Source organism: Corapipo altera, unplaced genomic scaffold (genome assembly GCF_003945725.1).
Source record: "Corapipo altera isolate COAL_440 unplaced genomic scaffold, ASM394572v1 50, whole genome shotgun sequence".
NCBI lineage: Eukaryota > Metazoa > Chordata > Aves > Passeriformes > Pipridae > Corapipo > Corapipo altera.
The window spans coordinates 10,277,950-10,292,026 of NW_020884889.1; the positions used below are offsets into that span (position 1 = coordinate 10,277,950).

The 14,077-nt window shown below is 38.9% G+C and overlaps 1 protein-coding gene across 1 annotated transcript in view; it reads right to left on the minus strand.

Annotated features, from left to right (window-relative positions):
* SEMA6D (semaphorin 6D) overlaps window positions 1-14,077 on the minus strand; it is a 216,454-nt gene that overhangs the window by 201,532 nt on the left and 845 nt on the right. The window lies entirely within an intron of this gene.

Consider the following 14,077-nt stretch of genomic DNA (forward strand, 5'->3'; position numbering starts at 1 on the left):
CAAGGCTCTGCCTGATCACAGAGTTGCACTCCACAAACTACAGCCTTATCTCCACAATGGCACCAGCTGGATGGAAACAGTCATTTTCTGTTCAAACTGCTGGAAATCTGCCTGATCTAATGATGTGAGTTTGACATTAGTTAGCTTACAAGCAGCAACCTCTGTAGTTCAAAACACAACAAGCTTAATATGTGGGATTATCAAGAGCTTTGTAACCGATCATTTAAAAAACAAAGCGCCCACCTCCCTTGTCATACAACTACAAATTTGCATAGAGATTGCACTACAAGCAATTTTTAAAGCAATTTAAACTGATACAAAAGAAAATTAAGATAAATCTCACTTTTATCATTTCCAAATTACTCCAGGTAATTTCTTAAACACATACAAATACACCTATATAATTGTTTAAACCACCTTTACCTGATCCACTTAATTTTACAACAGAGCATTCAGGAACAATGCAGGTACCCAAACACAGATATCTACTGCTTTTTTAGACGCCTGAGGGCATCCCACCGTGGCTCTCAACTGCTGCTAAAAAAGGCATTAAGTCATCTGTCACACCTGCTAGCCCTGACAGATGTCTCAGGTACCCAAAGCATTTAAAATGGCATTAGATGTCTATGTTTGGCTTCCGAATCTTTTCCTTGGTGCCAGGAGAAAGTGCAAATGAGGGGGAGAACTGCTGTCCTGGAGTCTGTCATTTATCTCAAACACAAGCACTACAGAAGCAGCAGAAGTGTGAAATTTTTACATTGTCTCACTAATGTATGTTTCCACTCTGTTCCCACAGATCAATCTGTGGCAACAACATACAGTATGTTATGCATTATTATAAGCAAAAGCTATTGCAACGAGTAAAGCTAGTGCAGATTTTTGAGGGTAATAGCATCTCACTTCCAGAAAAAAAAAAAATCAAACTGGGTTTGCAAGAGAGAAGGATGAAATGCCCTTCTTCAACCATATTTTAAGTGGAATCAGTTTCTTGCTCATTCCCCTTGCAATTTATTTATGGCACAGCATTGGGAAAAAAATAAAGACGATTTTGTTCCCCCGCATTTCTTAAATATTAAGGCTTTCTGCAAAATAACACCACATTGACACCTCTATCTGGACAATCTATAAAGAAGAATCAAAAACAAGGTCATGGCAAAAAGTCTGAAAACCTGCTATCCCAAAGGCACTTTCATCTCATCCAGGTGAAATATAAAAATTCGCTTGTAATATTGTAGTAAATAATCTTTTTTCCATATCTGGAGACTTCAGGCATATGAGAGGGTTTTTTATACCACACATTCTTCCTGGGCTTACTTATGGGGAGTTTAATATTCAGACTTGAATAGTCTTCTAAGTGTCATCTCAAATAGAGCCACATGAGGTGGCTACTTTAGCACCTTGTGTATCAACTTTTTTGAGCTGTAGGTCAAGGGATTTCCATGCAGTTTTCTAAGTTAGGCTTAAACCATTATAAAAATAAAATATAAAAACCCCCCAACGAACAAAAGAGAAAAAATTAAAAAACCAAACAAACAAAACCAAAAAAGGGCTTTCTGAATTTTTCCCATGGTCATAATTCTTATGGCTTTCTTTCAAAGTCTTAAAACTGTGCCTCTTTCACATCTTTGCCTCTATTACAGCATTTTGCCATAAATTTTCTTAATAACAATGCCTTTAGTCAAAATTAAAGCTATCATGACTTAATATGAGCCATAGAAAACACCCAAAGGAACGCTGCAGAAAGGAAAAATATTTTTAAATCACAACAGAAACAACTGCTTACCTCAGACACATTTTTAGTCACATGAATTTTCTCCAAGACAGTACAGTAAATTGTACTCCAAATTGGTTATGAACAATTGACATTAAACTACAAAGTTTGGCAAGTAGTTAATTAAGCCCTGTAATGAAATGCTTGAAAATAACTCATTCAGTCTCTGAATGCCCATAAGTAATTGTACAGCTCCATTTTCTTTTTCTGGTTTTACAGTTATTTCTAGGTGTGAAAATATTTGGTATATCCCTTTAAGAACTTGGCATATACATTTACTACTGCAAATAGCCAGCAAAGCAAGTAGTTTATTTCCGTTAAACAAATTTAGATATTTAACAACTTGAGGTAAACAGAATGTATCTGTTCTGGAAAGAGAAATCCCATGTTACTGAGAAATGTGCAGCAGTTAAAAGATATTTTGGATACCTCAGTCTTAACAGCAAAGATGTCACATGTGTGATAACCCTCAGCACTCCACCAGATCTGTAGCAGGCAGCTGTCTCAAGGCACAATACTAAGGAGCCACCAAGAGTCCTCAGCTCAGCTCTCCTGCTACCACCACATCCCACACCATGGATGGAAACAATCAGAGACTGTCTTCATTTGCAAAGCTACTAAGTTTCAAAGATAGGAAGAGGAAAATCAATACTGAGTACAGAAAAGGAAAAAAGAAAAATTAAAAATTTTTTCCATTACCAAAACTCAGATGACTGGGAGGTCATCAACTAGCTAGGAAGGAAATCCACTCTCCATCTTGCCATGATATCACACAGAATCACACAAACACACGCCATCAACTAGGCTGGAAAAGACCTCTGAGATCATCATACCACTTTACATAGCAGGTAAGAAAACTGATGTTCTTCATGCCCATGTCATATCATGAAATCACTATGTTAAAAGAATACCCAGAAAAGTGAAACAAACCTTGTTAACCAGAACATAAGACTTCAGAATGCCCCTAAGCAATCTCCCTAGTTTTCCACATAAGCACACGTTCCACTGTGGAAGATGGAGGGGAAAATGCACTTTTCCCTTTAGTCCACCTACTTGAAGTTAACTAAGTTGATTATTGTTATTGTGTTTATATTGCAGCAGCACCTAACATGAGGGATGCATATAATCCTTTAAGGCTGATAATTTGTCTAATAGTCATTTCATGGCTTATTTGAAACAAGTTGATGCTTTAGCGCAACAAATGAAATCTCTTGAACACTCTGCATAAACAATAACAAAGACTGAGGAAGCCTTCAGGCTAATTTAGGATTTTTTTTTTCCTTTACACCTGTTCTCCCCATGAGTACATGTCCAAGATGCACATACTCAGAAAGAATGCAGAAGAATGCAGGGGTAGGGTTTTTTTGTTTGTTTGTTTCCTTTTTTTTTTTTTTTAAGTTGCTTCTGAATCACAAAAACTTCCCCATAACTAGAGAGAAATGTAGAAGATACTCAGTCTGAAGTTCACTAAGGTTGCTCTGGGTGTGAACACACACACAACTTCTTATCAGGTCTTCAAGTGACAGTATTACAAAAACTCTGTCGAAGGCAAAACTGATTCATGGAGCCTGGGTCTGAGATCAAGATGGTCCACTGACCCTCTTCTGCTTACTTTAGCCATATACAACTCCCTCATCTAAACGGAGAAACTCAAAAGTAGAGCATATTAAATAAAGCTGCGGTTCTTTTCATTACATACATAATATAAAGCTTTGCTTTTCTTCCCTTCTCCCTCCCCCACAAAGTTTCAGAAATCCTCAGCAAAATTACTTTTCTCTACCCACTTGCACAAATCTTTGGCTTTTACAACACAATTATCCTCAACAACAACAACAAAAAAAAAGGCAGGAAAAAAAAAGCAACCCAACTTTTTTTTAAACTGAAAACTGAGAGGTTTTTGTTGGGGTGTTTTTTTGGGTTTGTTTTCTTTTGGTTTGTTGGGTGTTTCTTTCAAAAACAAACACACAAAACCAATCAATGTTTGCCTCTGAAAAGCAATTTAGACTTTCAGCCTACAGGTCCTACTGCAATCATGACATTGTTTAAGTTCAGGATTTTCAATGTGATAGAAATCCTGGTTCAAACTACCTTTGCCTCCCAACAACACCTGCAAAAATGCAGGAATGTTTGATCAGCACCTGCACAGCCCACGGCTTGGGAAGAGGACAGAGTACAGAAAACTGGGGAGTCCAATTCTGACTGGAAAAAACTGCTGACATAAGCTGATCTCCATCCACTTAAGGCTCCTAAATCAAAACCACTACTTTAAGCATCAGAATGAAACTTGAAAACACCAAGAGAAGATTAAGAAGTGACAGAGATGCCTAACATCCAGTTGACAAAGTTGCACAAGTTTTCCATACAGGTTTTCACTTTTTTTGCACATCTTTGACCAGCGGAGGCTTACAGGGCACACTCACACTGAAGAGACACACACACTGAAAAACACTCCATGGTCAGGCTTTACCAGCAGCCTCCCAGTTTAAATATGAGATCTGGCAAAAGCAAAGGTTCCACATCTCCCCTAGATCTATGAGAATGGCCTCCAACACATGTAAATTAAACATATGCCCATTGAATATACTGAGCTAGAGATGAGAATTCTTTAATATGAATAATTCATAGTAAAAGATGCAGGGATTTTGGAAATTTTATTTCCACATAATGATTTAAATTCTATACTAGATGCCAAGTTTACATAAAAATGTGTTGTTTAGTAAGTAACTGATATCATCAGTATTGCACATTTTTGTAGCTTTCTGGAATTTTCCAAGGTAAGAAACAGCTGATCAGCTTTACCATTACATTTTATACTCTTTGTAAGCATAATAAATTCAGGGAAAAGGGTACCTATCTCTACTTAGATTCCAATTCTCACAACACTGAGCTGTTATTATAAAATATTTTGCTGTAAATATCACAGATAACTTCAGGTTTTGATGTTGAGGTTTTCTGGTTTTTTGTTCGTTTTTGCCCATCAAGAGGACAATAATAAGAAAACTGTAATGAATTTCAAACCATACAGACAAAAAAAGATAATTAAGTGAACCATTACAGATTTTACACTTCTTTCATCATTAAACTTTTTGCTTTTATTTCAGGGGATATAAACTTCCTGACAACTTTTTTATGCAACAAAGGAAGCCACTTTTAAACAGTATTTTTTTTGTTGCCTAGCTAACTCTTCCAGCTTTCAGACAGACTCTTCACACCACCAAAACCCTGACGATAATGAAGTGACAGTAGATGAGTTCATTACAGTAACTCAAGGTGTACATTCGAACCAGGATAGATACAGTTAAGAGGAAGGCTTCGCTGAAAAGAAAAATAATGTGCATAATTCAGCAGCTATGCCATTCCACACACATATAATTAACAAGTCTTCAGCTCATTAGCAGGCTGTATAAAATACATATAATATGCTGTGCAAAACTGATTGAGAATAAAAAGCTTCTCATGCATTAAAATAAATTATTTAAATTGTTTTGAAAGAGTGGTATCAGTGGCATTCAAGGATATGATTCCCGAACCTACTCGTGGGCTCCAGCTTTTTCAGACTGACGTTTCCACTCTTGTGGTTCTCAACAGATATCTTGCCATGCTAATTCTAGTGTCCTGGATTTGATCAGTGGTTGCTGAGACTCTGCTACAACCCTGAGGGATGAGCAGGACCAAGGGAGTACAAACAGCTGCCCCACAGCTCTGGATATGCACGGATTCCCCACAGGCAGGACACACACACATCACACTGAAGGCACACTTCAGCATCCATGTAGGAAGGGTATTTTTGAGGAACAGCACACTTAGCACACATTAGCATCATCTCTTTACTTGTCTAGATATCAATTAGTAGACTGCACAATTTCAGTGCTCCTTCCCCAGACGTGATAAAGGGCTGTGCATTATTGCACCTGATGACACCGGCGCTTAGACCAGACCTTGAAACTATGAAAGCACATCTCAAGGGAACGAAATAGTTACTCCTGAGTTGTAGTGACACCTCCTGGCAATAGATAGAGAAGGTCTTTTCCCACATAGAGTACTTTCTCCAGCCAATTCTTGGGGGTTTTAGCCAAAAGGTAACAGTCATGGTGCTCCCTCTAGCCTGGTTTCAAAGGCACACTGCCCAGAATATCAAGCAGAACCTTCTGATTTACAAGCCCTACTGACATTTCAAAAAACAAGAGGCTAAGATACAGGAATATCAGCCTCTAAGATATCTAGATTTATTGTACCACACACTGGCCTTTCATGAGTGGTTGGAAAAATTGCAGCAAAAGCTAATCAACTAGCAGCTTAATTCATACCATGAATCTTGCAAAATGTTTTCTCACTTCTCTGCGAAGCCCTCTCTGTTTGCTAAGAGTTTATATCTCTGCCCTCCACAGATTCCTGACAAATACTGTAAGTATAATTTTGGTAAGAAGAAAGTAAGTTAACATAGAAGAAACAATAGCTTAAGACTACCTATAACCCAAACATCACAATACATAGAAAAAATTTTCTCCATTTCTTCAGTATAGGTAACAAAATCAGTGTAAATTCTGTAGGAAGAGAGAAGACAATTGCTGACATGCATTCTAAAATACCTTAAATATCACAGTAGTAGAAGTAAAATTGATTTTGATCTTTATAGACTTGGAGGCAGAGGGACACCCATCAACTTTAGCAAGAGCACCACATTTAAAAGTCCTGCAGAAGACACAACTCAAATATTTATATTCAAGTGACAGTCAGACTGCAAGTGCATTTGATAGCTTAAGTTTAGCTTGTTCAATGTTTTACACAGCAATCTGTGTTCTCCCTAACCCCTGATCAACCACTACCCAGAATTTTGAAGGACTTGATTGCTCTCATTATAACATTCCTCTTTTATCTTTTGTGCTGCCTTTTACGGTACCATTTTCTTTATACTTACATAATAATAGAAAAGTGAATTTTTTTCTGTTTTCTTTTGTGTTGTTCTCTCCCCCTACCCCAACTCTTCAGAGGCAATTACAACATTTTTAAGTACTTTGCATATGCTGCAAGGCAATCAAGAAAATTCATTTGACAAACTGGATTATAGACTGTCTGTCAGAAAGCAAAGTGGTAAAAACATTTTCAACAATTTCTCAGTGTGTATGTCTATTAGATGCTCACAGCACATTGAAATATTGCACAAGTAAGAAGAGTTCTACATTTACAGTTTAAATAAAGCAAAAACCCCCATATAAATGATGCATTTCCTCTCATCACATCAAAAGTCAGATTGTAAATTTTTTTTAAACAATTGAAAGCCTAACAAGGTAAATCCCCATTTTGCAATTACTTGCTATCTTCAGAAACTCCATACTCACAGCTGAACCATGCATGTGAACATTTCTACAGAGTAGGAATGGTAACAGAACAGTGCTACCTTTCAGATTGCAGTGCTTTAAGATTTAACTGCATTTTGTCTTCACTCCAGCTTATTTTCAAGCTGATAAATACCTACACATGTACCAATCTCTTTCACTCTCTGCATCCATCCATCAACACATATATCTCTTCCAATTGTGAGCAGTGCAGCCATCCTAGGTTGGACTGCTACAGGAATTCCTGATGCCATCACATATTTTCTCCCTCTCAGCCCCACACTTGTAGACCTGCCTGCTGTATACCCACAGATGTAATGGCTCTTCAGTGTCCATTCTCCAAGTCAAAGTCACTCATGGGGATACTGAGCACAGAAGTATATTGTGGGAATCAAACTACTTCATGTCCAGGAGACCTGGTAGTAGAGTGTCCTGTTTGCATTAATCCACACTGCTTTTCTTACTGAACTGATTTTCAAGTGCAGACACATCTCAGCAGGTCCAGGGATCTCCACAAAGAAAAATATTCCAGACTACCCATGATGTGCCCAAGACAGGACAGGAGATGTGTGCCCACCTAAAGCTGCCCAAAATTGCCTGCTACAAGATGCTGTTTTAAGTAGAGAGAGGTATAGTTTTGTACAAATTCTGTTATGCTGCCATTTTATAGGGAAAGGAAACGCCTTTCTCTTGTCTTTTTTAAATAAATGCTTCATTGATACTCTGTGGTAAAGCAAATGCTTCAGTTTGCTGCATGTACTTTGCTAAGAGGAAATGGGAATGCTTTAACGTGGACAAGCAAGGTTTTCCTGAGAAAATCTGAAGGCCTTCCTGTATTAGTGGAAAGACATGACATTTGATTGAAGCAAAAATATTTCTGGTGTGTCCTAATGACAGAGACAAATTCTTCATGTGGAAGAAGAGAAACCTGCCTACTTTATAAGTGTGTCAAATTCTCCGTAGGGCTTAGAGTTTAACAGCTGTTTTTTCTGGAAATTCAGCATGTGTTCAACACATTTTATCTTACATGTTAAAGGACATGGCAAAACTCCCTAGATTTATTTAGTTGGGGTTTTTTTAACTTGGTGGAGCTACCCAGGCAATGAGCAGGTAAAGCTTCTCTCCTCACAACCTCAAGCAATCTGGAGAAAGGGTGGGGTTTTGTCGGTTTTCAAATGGGAAAAAGAGTTGACTCACTACCAGAACAGAAAAGGAGTAAGAGATCTAACTGGAGACTGCCTAGAAAACAGGAAGTTCTAGTTTTGAAAAAAAATTTGGATACTTGACTTTATGACTACTGTTCATACCCTGGGATTTTTCAGTTTTTATGTTTTGTATGAAACAAAAAGGGACTTCACACTTCATTAGACTTTGCACAATATACTCACATTCTCATGCTAATAATATTTGTGTAATTTCTTATTTATAGCTGAAATGTCTCATCTTGATCTTTTGATCTGTGAAATGGTTGGTTTCCCTTCCTTCCAAAGGCGATTTTTCTTTTTAATTTTACAGCCTTAGACAGGTTCATTCACCTGTTCTTTGAATTATGGGAAAATAAAAAAAGTAATACTTACTCAAAATGACAAAGTATAAGTGGGTCTTGCCTCACCTAAACCCCAATTCAAAGATGCTGAACTTTATGATCTGACATTTTCAGGTTGGCTATGTCTGACTCAGAACTGTGCATGTTCATTATATGTGAAGAACTCGCTCTTTCTTTTCCTTAACCCACACCAACAGACAAATGAGGTTAAAACATTTTTAAAGTAGATTTAAAAAATTTGACTGGTATTGGAGTTACAGTAATATTTTCCATTATGAACTAGAAAGAAGCGACCAGTCATGAAGAAAATGCAGGGCTAGACTACTCCTTTCTAGAGCAGCACCAATAAAGCAGAATTCTGTACTTCAAGCTCTCCCAAAGAGCCTTGTAATGCATTCTGTAGACCAAAACTAAGCTCTGTAGAAGGAAATATATCTCAGAATCAGCAGACTAGCAAGGAAAAGCAGCAAGGCTGTTGACTTAAGAAGACTGCTTCTTTTTGGTTTAGGAGCAAACAGAACCCACCAGCAGTTTGTCAGTTAACTTTTTAACAAAGAAAATTGGGATCACATGTCTTGGACGCTGCACAATGGTTCTGCTCTCACACACAGAAGTCCTTAGGAATCAACTCTGCTGGCTTTCAAGAACATGGATGTATCACCCCTTTTCACAGTAATACAACTTGTCAGGATGAACTCTCCTCACAGGGAATCATATGCAGTATTAGTGGTACGATCCTCAAGTTCAGAAACATAGTTACAGATACATGCTACAGCTGGACAAAGAAAATATGTGCTGTCACATTGTCATGACTAGCTTTCAAGTGGGAGAAAACGTTGTAGGTGTAAAGAGATCTTAGAGCTAGCGAGCAAACCAAAGGGTTGAAGGAATTGGGTTCTTTGGATAGACTAAAAGAGGTGGAAGTGGTATATCAGTAGGAAACATAAGGATTAAGGAAGACAAAATATTTCTGAGAACTGAAGGAATATGATCAAAACCAGAAGAGACAAAATAAAGGTAAAAGTGGACTTTGTAGAGGGAATTACAACCTAACAGAACAGGCAGGGTGGATTCAGCAGAAGCTAACCTCACTGAAAAAGGTCAGAGACACTGAAAGGGGAGCTCCCACTAGCGAAACAAAGTTAAGAATATGTAATTGGAGCCGCTTAAAAATACTACTGCAAAACTGATAGGAACTCCTCCTGCTCTGGAAGAAAGGACTCAAAAGCCTCTCTCTTCCAAGTGGAGATCTTTCCTACTTGAGCTAAAGAAACAGGCCCTTGGCTAATAGCATCACAAGCACTTACTGTGTTCGCAGGCCTGCCATGGGAGCAGAACATACTGAGAAATACAATGACTCTTCTTCACCAAAGAAAGCTTGTCTCAAACATCTGAATTGTATGATAAAGTCAAGTGATCTTCAGCTTACAAGGGAAGAAATAGGTGTTTTATACCATCAAAAAAAACCCAACTTCCTATTTTTCTCACAGAATAACATCGATTTCTAGCTGTGAAACACTGCCCAATATCAGCCTTCAAAAATACTTCATCCCTCTTTTCCCTTATTTTGATTTATAATTACATTGAAGATTTGTCTGGTTTTCAAGACACCATTTGTATTAGTTCACAATTAAGGTATCCACAATATCACCATAATTTGAGACACGGACTTTTCTCCATTAAATATTCACTCCCAATGTAAATGACACACTTAACTGACAGTTTCCTTGTCTGTAAAAGAGATGAGCATTAAGCACTTTCTTGGGGGATCAACAATACTTGACTATTTCAGATCAAACCTAGGACTTGTTTTATGTCTTAGAGCTCCTGAAGATGTACACTTTTGTAATTTTCAGTTCCACCCCAATGCATTCAAAGAGAATCACCTGGAATACCAGGGATAATCAATGTAGCTGTAGCATGGCATGGAAAAACAACAGACAAATTGGTATGTATTTTCCAGCCCCTGTATTTAATCATCTGTCATTAACATTGTCATTTATAAAAGAGTCTCCTGCATATTGAATCCGCCAGGGTTTGAGTTAATTTTAAAATACAGTGCCAAGGCAGGAATTAATTCCCAAGATAAAGGTTTAAGAGACAGTATTTAAAAATAAATTAAAACCAGTTGTAAATAGCAGCAGAATTCAGTAATAAATTTGCAGTACCTATCCTCTGTGAACAGCAGAGGATGTCATCCTCCTCCATCCACATCCCCTAAGGAACTACCTAGTTTTGTCTACACCAACCTAAGCCAATTGAACCACAAGCACATCAGCCCACAGGGTCAGTGCTCAACACAGACATGTGATGAGCTCCATGTCAGCAGACTGGCTGTGACCACCCTCTGCCATGCACACGTGGAACCGAATGGGAGGTGAAATGACACTGGATCCAAAGACTCACGTGTTTCAAAGAAGTCCATTTTTGGAAAGTGACACTCCACAGTGCCAAGAATAGTCACGACCTGAGGCATTCAAAAGCCGTACATTGGTATGGGCCTATAAATACAGACCATTTCCACTGGCTTGTTCTTGAGACCACAGAGAATGAAACAGCCTTAGAAAAACAGTACCCATGTTACAAATATCATGTCTAAGAAATACTGAATTGTTAAGCATTAAGATAGAAACACAGGATGAGAAATATTTATTTTTTCACATTTTGACATGTTAAGAGAAAAAAAGTTTATGCAAGATGTCCTTTAAAATTAGCACATTGCTCTTTTTGACCTTTGAAAATTTCAGCTACCTTCTTTCTCAGACATTTAGTAAACCTGACCTTCTGCCACAGATTATATGCCCTTAACTTTTCCAAGATCCAACAAAGACTGCTCCTAGACCCCTTTCTGTAGCTTTCCCACACTTCCCAAAAGGAAGTTCCATAACCTGAACACATTGAGGTATTTAAACATAAATTTACAAGACAGAAGTAGACCAACAAAAGATCTGGAGCTAGGAGAGAACTAATTCCAGAACAATAGCTTTTTTAATTTATTTCTGGTTTTACAGTGAAACTGTAATCAGAAAATATGCGAGTATGAGGATACAAATAACTCTCTATTTTGGGGTCCTGAGAAGTTTCAGCAATTGCTTGTAGCATAATGAATGTTTGTAATTCATTGGGTTCTGTTTAAAAATGCAAAGCACACCACAACATCAATGATGTTCTCTTTATCTTAACAAAAAGACTATTACACTTAATGTTTTTCTGACAGAGCTAGCATGTTTCAAAATATGTATTTCTTTTGTACAGTATAATGTTTACAATAGTATGTTTCTACTTGAATTCAATTAACTGTAGTAATGTCATATTTCAGGCAAGACCATGCTCTGCTAATTATCCCAAAGAGCTTCAAAATCTTTACAGTATATTCACTGCATTTACATCTTCTCCACAAACTTACTGATCTTGTTTATATAATTTTGCAAATGACAAGATGTGTAGGATAACGATCTAAATGAACTAAAAATTGTGTCATGGACAGATCCTTCATAGATTTGCAATTTGTAGCTGTCAATCTTCCTACAGCTGCTAGATAACAAAACAACAGTTCTTTTCTTCATGCAGACAAGCAAATTCAATAAACATTGGTAAGGACTCTTTTCCAAAAGAAAGAAATCTCTGGTTCTCCACTGTATTAAACCTTTCCTTACACACATCTTAACCCCTTTCTTGTTTTTCTTAGGGAAAGGAAATAAATCATATCAATTCTGTGTGTTTTAGCACTAAATTTCATCTATGTGAAAAATGGGCTTGCTGACTGCTAAATATTTTGGTAAAGAGGAATAATATGCAAGGGGAAGGAGAGAAGAGATATAGAGACTTACAACTGACATCACATTGTAACTGGAGAACACACAATGGGAGTAGTCAAAATGATCATTAAAGGCAGCCATTGCATTTTTATACCATCTTCTCAATCAAGACCTGCCTGAAATGGGCCAAGTTAGATTAACACTTGAAAGAGAACAAAAACAATAAAGGGATCAATATCACGTGAATCTTATAAATTCAAAGTTGTGAAATTAATAAGGGCACTGCCTATAAGGTGGTTTTTCTTTTCCTTTAGATGAGGGCATGAACTGAAACCATAGTTGCGAATGCTGTTAAGAATTGGATTAAAGACCAACATCCACAGAGATAGGAAAGAAAAGGAATTCAATCAATATAAAATCACTACAGAAAAAAATACAAATGGAAAATTAAACCAAATTGCTACTACTATAGAGAAGGACTAAATGGCTATGTTGATGATGGACAATGCAAACATTTTATTCCTGCAATACCCCTGTATTCCTTTTTTAAAATCACTCCAAGATTTCTTCTTTCTTCGAGGAAATCATGAATCAAGTTGCCATAATATCAACATCAGTTCCGTACCATGGGTTTTCCCTTTGAAATTAAACTCCACGTTAGACAGAGGTGTTTGCAGAATGTGTTGCTCCCAGGGGCTAGAAAACTCTAAGCCTACAGACTAATACACTTAGCAAGTCCATCAAGGATCATCAAACAAAAAGCATTCAAGGCAGACACGCATGTCCGGTCCCCTGAGATTAACACCCAGCACCACTTGATGCACACAAGCAGTTTAGGGTCGTGAGTTGTACCACTTCTTACACGAGATATTTTAAATCATCGCTACCTTGCATAGCTAAAGAAATATACCTTTGTGGGTGCAGCAAACAAAGTGATCAGGACACAGACTTGTAAGAGGGGAGGATGCTCGCAGGTGCCTGTGTTCAGCGAGACGCTGTCAGAGTATAAATTTGCCTTATACATCTCACTGATTAGATGCACATGTCTTATGATGGCAAAGGGGATCATGAATGCTGCGGAGAGAGACCTGTAACAGCACGCCCGCTTCTGCTCTAAGACAAACAAGAAGGGCTACCATCATTTAAAATAAATAAACATTTCCTCAGTCAACGAGCAAAAAGGGCTGAGGCTCCAGCCGGGAGAATAACTGGAAAGTAGAAACACCTGAGAAGAATTAACGGGAAGAGCAGCCCCGGCAGTACCGAGCTCCAAAACGCCCCGAGTACCGGGCGGACAGACACGTCCCCCCGGCAGCCCTCCGGCTCGGAGCTCACGAAAAACCACCCACGGAAACCCCCGCGAACGGGCTCGCAGCCGCCCCACCTCAGCCCCCGGCCCAGCTCGGCCCCACCTCACCCCCAGCCTCGGGGCGCCGCAGACAATGGGCGGGCGGCGAGACCCGCCCGGCGCAGCCCCGCGCAGCGCCCGCATCCCCGGCACCCCCGGCACCCCGCCCCGCGGGCAGGGCCGGCCGGAGCCGCGGCCGCAGCAGCACGGAGGGACTGACGGACTTACTCGGGGTGCGGCAGGGCCGGCGGACACTGCGCGGCTCCGGGCGCGGCTGGCGGCGCAGCGGGATCGGCGGCGCGGCTGGAGCTGGGGCTG